This window comes from Hipposideros armiger, unplaced genomic scaffold, assembly GCF_001890085.2.
Source record: "Hipposideros armiger isolate ML-2016 unplaced genomic scaffold, ASM189008v1 scaffold_827, whole genome shotgun sequence".
In the NCBI taxonomy this organism is placed as follows: Eukaryota; Metazoa; Chordata; class Mammalia; order Chiroptera; family Hipposideridae; genus Hipposideros; species Hipposideros armiger.
Window position 1 is genome coordinate 53,435 of NW_017732177.1, and position 7,416 is coordinate 60,850.

At 44.0% G+C, this 7,416-nt stretch overlaps 1 long non-coding RNA gene across 1 annotated transcript; it reads left to right on the plus strand.

Annotated features, from left to right (window-relative positions):
- The first annotated feature begins 901 nt into the window (after nucleotides 1-901).
- On the plus strand, nucleotides 902-5,029 carry LOC109374515 (uncharacterized). The gene is made up of 5 exons (XR_002122397.1): nucleotides 902-1,234; nucleotides 1,920-2,067; nucleotides 2,815-2,945; nucleotides 4,294-4,368; nucleotides 4,948-5,029. It is a non-coding gene; the product is annotated as an uncharacterized LOC109374515 (long non-coding RNA).
- The last annotated feature ends 2,387 nt before the right edge of the window (nucleotides 5,030-7,416 follow it).

Consider the following 7,416-nt stretch of genomic DNA (forward strand, 5'->3'; position numbering starts at 1 on the left):
TGAATTCAACAAACAATGCATAAGAAGTCATAAACGTGAAAGCAAAGAAGGACAAGCTGAATTCACATGGAAAGCTTCATATTTTTAAGCACCCGATAGGAAGTGACCTATCGCCTATTACTGGCCATTATCATAAGTATCATAGAATGAGACCTGTGCATACCACGGCGCTAGTGCATCGAATGCACTGATGTGGGTTCTCTAAGCGTCACTTTCCGAACATCTTAACAGATGATGTGTTAGGTAGCGCAGCGTCACCACCCCAGAGTAACTCTCTTGAGACAAGTGGGAAAGAATTTATATTTCGGAAGCTGAAATTATTTATTGGCAAATCATTTTAATTACCCTAAACTGGAAGGTGGCCCCGTTTTTCAGGGAGGTTATAACTCAGTCGTTAGTGTCTAGGTTCGGTGACAAAGGGACGTGTACAGTACAAAAATATGTAAAAAAGTGAGATATCGGACAACAGCACTGGCACTCTACTCTCAGAACCATGGCCTTCATTTTATCGATTTCTGGAAACAAGATCATAATTTCAAACAAAAACAAAGGCTTGTGGAGCATAGATTTCACTTTTGCATGATATGCACAGGACTTTTCATAGAATTTTACTTCCTCCTTTCTCTCTAAAGTTGTTCATTTTTACCAGTGCCTCTGATTATATGGAATTGCGCTATTCATGTCATACTACATAAAAACGGACCATACTAAAAGACATTACTCAGAATTACGTCCCCTGCTTTGTGCAGTGCAAATGTTAGAATTTTCACCTGGAGATGGGTCTAACTGTAATGTGTCCCTCAGGCCCCTGGGGGGGGGGTCATGCTCAAACGCAGGTGCTGATGCACCAGGACCAGTTGGAGCCTGAGACTATGTGCTTCTCTCCCAGGTGGTGTGGACGTGCTGCTCCATGGGCCACAGCGGAACAAGTGACTTAGTCCACTGCGTCTGTGCGTTTTGTTTAAACCATGTCTGCAGCTGGTCCTGGCTATACTTCCCCAGGAACATCCAATCATATGGCCCCGTGACACTTCAGTCTGCTCCACGCTCAGCTAGAAAAGATGGCTCTCACGAGATCCACAGAACTCACCTGGCTTTCACCCCACATCACATTCTCTTACACAGTGGGCCTTGCAGGGGTTTCTTCATTTGTGAAACCACGGGTAACTTGCAATGGCTGACCACCTATCCCCGTGACCTTTGCAGCTGCCACTACAAAATCATGGCTCTACAGGTAACATCAGCCCCGGAAATGGGTTGGAACGTGTAGTTCCGTGTTTCGTGTTGTTTTGGTGTAATGGCAACCGTATGCTCTTAGAGAAAGAGGATGGGAACAGACTATCCTCATCTATTTAAGTTCGGGCAGAGTGATCACAGTGAATAACCTACATCACAGGCTTATTTTTCTAACAAGTATAATGTTAGCTGTCATAATATTAACGACAACTTATCGAGCTCTTGCTACATGTCATTTGCTTTGTAATTGCATCAAATCCTAGCAACGACCTTAAAATTTAGGTGCAATAGTATCCCTGCTTGGCTGCGAGGAAACTAACTCTTGAGAGATCAGTTGATATCGTGCATAGCTTGTGACCGTGGAATCGAAGGTCCAAGCTCACACACGGGTTCCTTTTCCTCTGTATCTGGCTGCAGCTTAGCCCTCACACCCCCATTGCGCCAATGCAAGGCTCTCACTTCCTGGAGGGAAATGGGTTTTCAGTCTCCTGTCTTTCTCTTGGGGAAGTCTGCATTTCCCTGAGCTTACCCGTGGTTCATTCCAGCTGACTCGCGAGGGCCATCTTGGCCCTGGCAGCTCCCGTACCTCTCTTGTCCAAAAGTTCCAGACCTCGGTGGGGCGTCAGAGAGTCAGACGTCCGCCTCCATCCCTCTTTCTTACCACCATTCCTATTCTCCTACAGCCGCTTCCTACACATAGGGTTTTCCTTTTGGAGGAAGAGATGGCCTCTTGCAAGAGTCCCAGGCGAGGAATGGAACGGATGCCTAAATGTATCTTGACGTCTCCTCTGCTTCCTGAGAAAAGACATTCATTCACCTGCCCACCCACAGGTAAGGGTCGCTGACATCCATCCATCCTGCCCCTTTCTGTTAAAACTCTCAGCTCCCTTTACGTGGGGAGGCTGCTTATCTCACGGTGCATTACTGTCACTCCGGGGTGAAAGACACAACCTTAATGTTTGCGTTCTCTGGGATTTGCCTCGACATTTAAATGCAACGTTTGGAATTAAAAAAAAAAATTTCTGAAGCACCAGTTTCTTGGGAGAAATGCTTTGCTTTCGAGACCAATATTTCTGCCCTAAACTGAAAGAGAGTTCTTTCTATGTTGCCCCTCGAATTTGAGCCACGAATTTGACTCTGATCTTTGTAGGGTGTTTTGTGCTCATCCTTTTGTGGGGCCGTAAGCTTCAGCCCAAAGGCTGCAGAAAAAGAAAGAAGGAAAAAGCATCAGATAGTATTTCAAAAAAATTAAAAGAGGGTACATTGCATATGCTTGCAAATAAGAGGCCAACTTCGAACGAGATGTTTTGGGGCATGATTATTCTGAAAATCAGCAGCAGACAGACATTTTTTCATGTACCCTTGCTGTTGTAGAGTTTAAATGAAGAAGCTGGTCTTAACTGGAAATATTTAGGTTTATGTCACTATCTGAAGTCAAAAAGAGAAGGGATTTATTTATCCGATGAAATGTCACCACAGAGTTTTATAGAATTCCTGAATGAGGCTCTTGAAACACTTTGGAAGTGTTGATACAACAAATGAAACTTTTGTTTTTGTTTCCCATTCTGTTTTATTCAGATTTTCTTATTTGGATATAATCTCCCAAATTGAGGGTGAATCACTTATCCTCTCTCTTTCAATTGCTGCTAAAGGAAAATTTCATTTTTAGAAAAACTAAATTGTTTTCTAGACGTTCTTACCGTGCCAAGGTAGGTAAACTGATATAATTTATATTAATAGCATAAACATTGACAATGCATGTGGTTTTTCCCAAAAACACATTTTTTAACCGAGGTTATGAGTGATAGAAAACAGAGATGTTTTGCTAAAATGGACAGGAATAGTACATGCACACTTGAGTTCACACTGAGGTGCTTGCAGAACGTTGAACCTGAGGCCATCTGGAGTGGCCAGGAGCCACATATGTTGTCGTTTCACTGAGTTATCCTAGAGGAAACTGCTGTCACAAGTGTGACTTGTAACACTCCTTGAATACATACCTTGGTGAGCTACAGCCTACAGATGTCTGATGGAGCAAACAGACCCAGGCACGCCGCCGCTCATGAAATCTCCACACCAGCATTTTTAACTCGCTCAAGATTTACGGTTCCTGAAATGAAAGACAGGAACACAAATCTCCAGGTTCTTGTACAAAACAATAGCCCCGAGGGTGCTGGCTTTGAGTGTTTAAAGCGTTTGCACCTGGGGAAGTGTGCAAAGTCGCTTAGCAGTTCCCATTCTCCAGGCGTCCTAGGGAGGCTTCCAACTGACCCAGGTGAGGACTCGGAGCAGGAATAAAACTTGCAGGCGTAGGAAGATATACCTGCTGTTGGAAAATCTTCTTTCTTTATACACCAGGAAATGTGCAAAGGTGGGACAATTAAGTTCACGAACTTCCCACTGAGTAAGTACATGGTGGAAAGTTCATGAACTTAATTGTCCCACCTTCGTATACTGCTTGTTTCTGCTGTTGTGCCCTGATGTGTGTCTCCTCATGGGTGTTATCTTAAGAATGAAGCATTCTGAGCTCTTGTGGTCTCCTAGAATACGTACACTGACGTGAAGGGTGAAACATGCAGTTCTCTGTGACACCATCTCAGTATTATCCGTATCTTAGATGAACAAATTCATAGTAACATAGGAAGAGCCAGACGCAAAGCACCTCGTGGACAGTATCTCACGTTTTCCAGAAACACAGTGAAAAAGGTTTGTGGTGTCACTCCTGGTTGGTGGGAAGCATAAAACCTGTTAAGTCCAGCCCTGGGGGGCGGAGTTTAGCAGCCATGATAAAGGTTCTTCTCGTGTTCATGTTCAGTTTCTGGGATAATGAACTTAGTCGGCGAGCACACAGTGTGACAATGTGACTGAGGTAATGCTTTCATGGGCAAAGTAGGTTCACACCTCAAAAAAGAAACAAGTGATTCCCTGAACTGTTACTTTTCAAAGTTGGCCCCACTTCACAGAATGGAGCAGGGGGTGGGGCCAGTGATGTGGCGAGTAGGGCCAGGTGGGCAGAGAACTGACCTTGACACTGGTTTGTATTGTATTTTCGGCTAGATGGACGCCTGAGCAGCTGAGAGCAGACGGAGCAGGTGGTGAGGAAGGTGAAGCCCATGTGGGACCGACCCTCGTGTGAGTACCACCCTCCTCGGTGGGCAACGCGCGTTTCACTTATCAGGAATAAGGACTGAATTCTAACCCGATGGCCTCTGGGTGCGAGAGACCACCGGTCACTTGCCAGCTGGGGGAAGACCCGTTCCTTCCACCTGCACTTCCCAAACTGGAATTTTGAAACACGTGCTGTAGTTACCCATCTCTGGTTCTCCCCAGAGGCTGACAGTCATGGGAGGGTTGCCAGCAAGGACAGCCTTTCCCTGACTTTCTTGTCAACCTGAGGGGCCTCCAGTGGTGGCCTTGAGAAGCATGAGGCCATAGTGCTTTACTCCGAATCCCCTTGGCCAAACAGTGTCTGCTCACTTCCCACCTAAGTCTCAGGGCTTTGAGTAGACCCGTACTTCTTTCCAGGATAGGAGGAGAAATCATTCTAGACGAAGTGTCATGTGTGGTGGTCATTTGTCACCAAATAGCATGACAGCTATCCTTTTCATTGAGTGGACAGAACCACTTCTAATATTCCTAAAACCCATTCAGAAATACAAATAAGAAACGCAGCGATGGTTTATTTTACTCAACCCCGTTTTCTGCCCCTAGCCTTTCTGCTTCGCCTCGGACGAGGGGAGTAAACGATGTCTTTTTCCCCGTGGACAAAGGGGCATCAAGGATTGGAGCCTGATTTCCTGAACTACGCAAGTCACATNTGCAATTCCCTTGGTTTCTGTGACCTTCATGTCCCGCATCCCGGTGTCCCACCTGACCCCTTATGTCCAGGAGTTTCCAGCGTAAAGACAGGCATGGGTATTGATGGTCTTGTCTCTGAGTCAGTCCGATGGCCAGGAGAGAAGGTGTCCTTGGCTCTCTCTGTTTGGGGTCCCTCAGTCAGTCTGAGGGAAAGAGAGCAGGATTTGCCTGATTGGTGGTTGCCATGGAAACAAGGACCCACCCCCACGCTGGGTGTGATGTCATAATGGGTAAGGTGAGGGTGGGGAGGGCCTTGTGGGGGAATGGGGAGACAGGCCCGGGCTGACCACAGCTCTACGCTTAGGAAGGGCATAATGCATAATACTAAACTTGGCCTTTCTAAGAAGCCAGTCAGCAAATTTAAGAAGTCATAATTCATACATATTTGATTCTTCAATGAAGTCACCACATGCCTTTATCCTCCATAGAAATCTCAGGAAGATTCTGATGGTCAGGTTTGGGCATCTTATTATGTGCATTAAAATGATAAGATATATAATTATAATGATATATATAAGCTAAATAAAGGTAAACGTTTTGCATCTATGTACAAAATAAAAATCCACTTTGTAGAGTCTTATTTATCGCTACCGTAGAATTCTTAGATATACCTCTTTTTAATTAAAAACACTTTGTAGCAGTTATTCCAGTGCTTCTAATGCACCTGTAACATCTTCAGATAATAGTAAAGCCATGTTTACTGTAAGACGTGCCAACGGTATGTACCCACCCTGTCTTGTGCTATTTTTATTTCAACATACACATTAAACCCACCTGTAGTATTAAACTTTGCTTTAGATCATTAATTATCTTTTAAGGACATTTAAAAACAAACTAAAAGCCTTTTATATTTGCTCACAGTTAGCATTCTCACCCTTCACCTCGGAAGGATTCCACTTTCCTTCACGTACTATGTCCATGCAGCCTGAAGAACTTTGGCTGGTATTTCTTGAAGGGCAGGTCTGCTGCAGACAAATGTCTCAGCTCTTGTGTGTCTTAAAAAGTCTTTATTTCCCCTCTCATTTTTAACACTTTTTTTTCCAGTTACAGTTGACATTTGATATGATTTTATATTAGTTTCAGGTGTACAGCATCGTGGTAAGTTACATAAATATCTTCCCCTCATTTTTAATGGTATTTTCACTGTCTGTAGAATTATACCCTGACAGTGTTTTGTTTTTGTTTTTGCCTTTTTAGAGCTTCCTAGATACCATTCCATTACCTGCGGGGCTGCTTTCACAGGGTAAGCATGTATGTCTTCATTCACAGAAAGAGAAAACAGCTACAGAGCAGTTAACAGATTGACCCAAATTGACTCATTCGCTCCTCAAAGTTGGGATCGGTGTCAGGTCAGCTGATGCCAACCCAAGTTCACATCAGCAACACAGATGTCCATGAGTCACCTGGTAGCTTGTCCCCGGGGTGCATGTTGGGTGGGGGGACGATGCACATCATGTACACAGAGAGAACTTGACCAACTTCCAAGGAGGAAAATGAGCTGACACCTTAACTGGCGAATTGATCACAGAAACTGAAGCGTTTTCAAAGGGTCAGTGTCCCCAGAGACGTTCCTGCCTCCTTAAATGAACTCTGCACACCCGTGACACGGGTCTGCCGATAAGCACCGTCTGGGTCTCGCGGCTTTGGTGGCCCTAGAACCACAGCCAAGGCCATTTCTCCAGAGCCCACCAGTCCAAAGCCTGACTCACTCATTTATCCAGTTCTGTGGAAACACCTACTAGTGAGTGGGGTGACTGTGTAAGGTTTTTTTCTTTGTTTAACTGAGCAAACATCTAACTGGACTAGAATCATTTGATTTTTTTAGCATCCTATGTGTACACTCTTAAAAATAGTCTTAAATAGAATAGGTGTTATTTGTGTCATCAGTCTTTGCCACGAACACTGTTAAATTCTATTTTTTTCCCTAAGTAAAACAAACACTGCTGTCATTTAGTCTTAATTTTACAGGCAAATACTGACATTTCTGGTGAGCAATACGTGAAATTTATTTAAACGCTCACAAATGAATTCCAGAGTAATCAGAAAGTCGGTCTCTCGGCTTTATTTCTGTCATCTTTGCCCAGGTTAAATGCTCCCAAATTATCAAGGGTGAAAGAGGAAAACTATTAAAAAATAAACTTGAAAAGACATGGGATTTAAAAAAAAAACTATAAAAAGTGATGAAGCAATGACAAAATCCTCAAAAAACAAACTGTATATTTCTTCCAGGAAAAGGAAGCATGAAAAACACCCATTATTAGTTGCAATGCCTGCTGGCCCAGAAACGTGTTACTCTGAGTGCAAAATGGAACATGGTTTTTG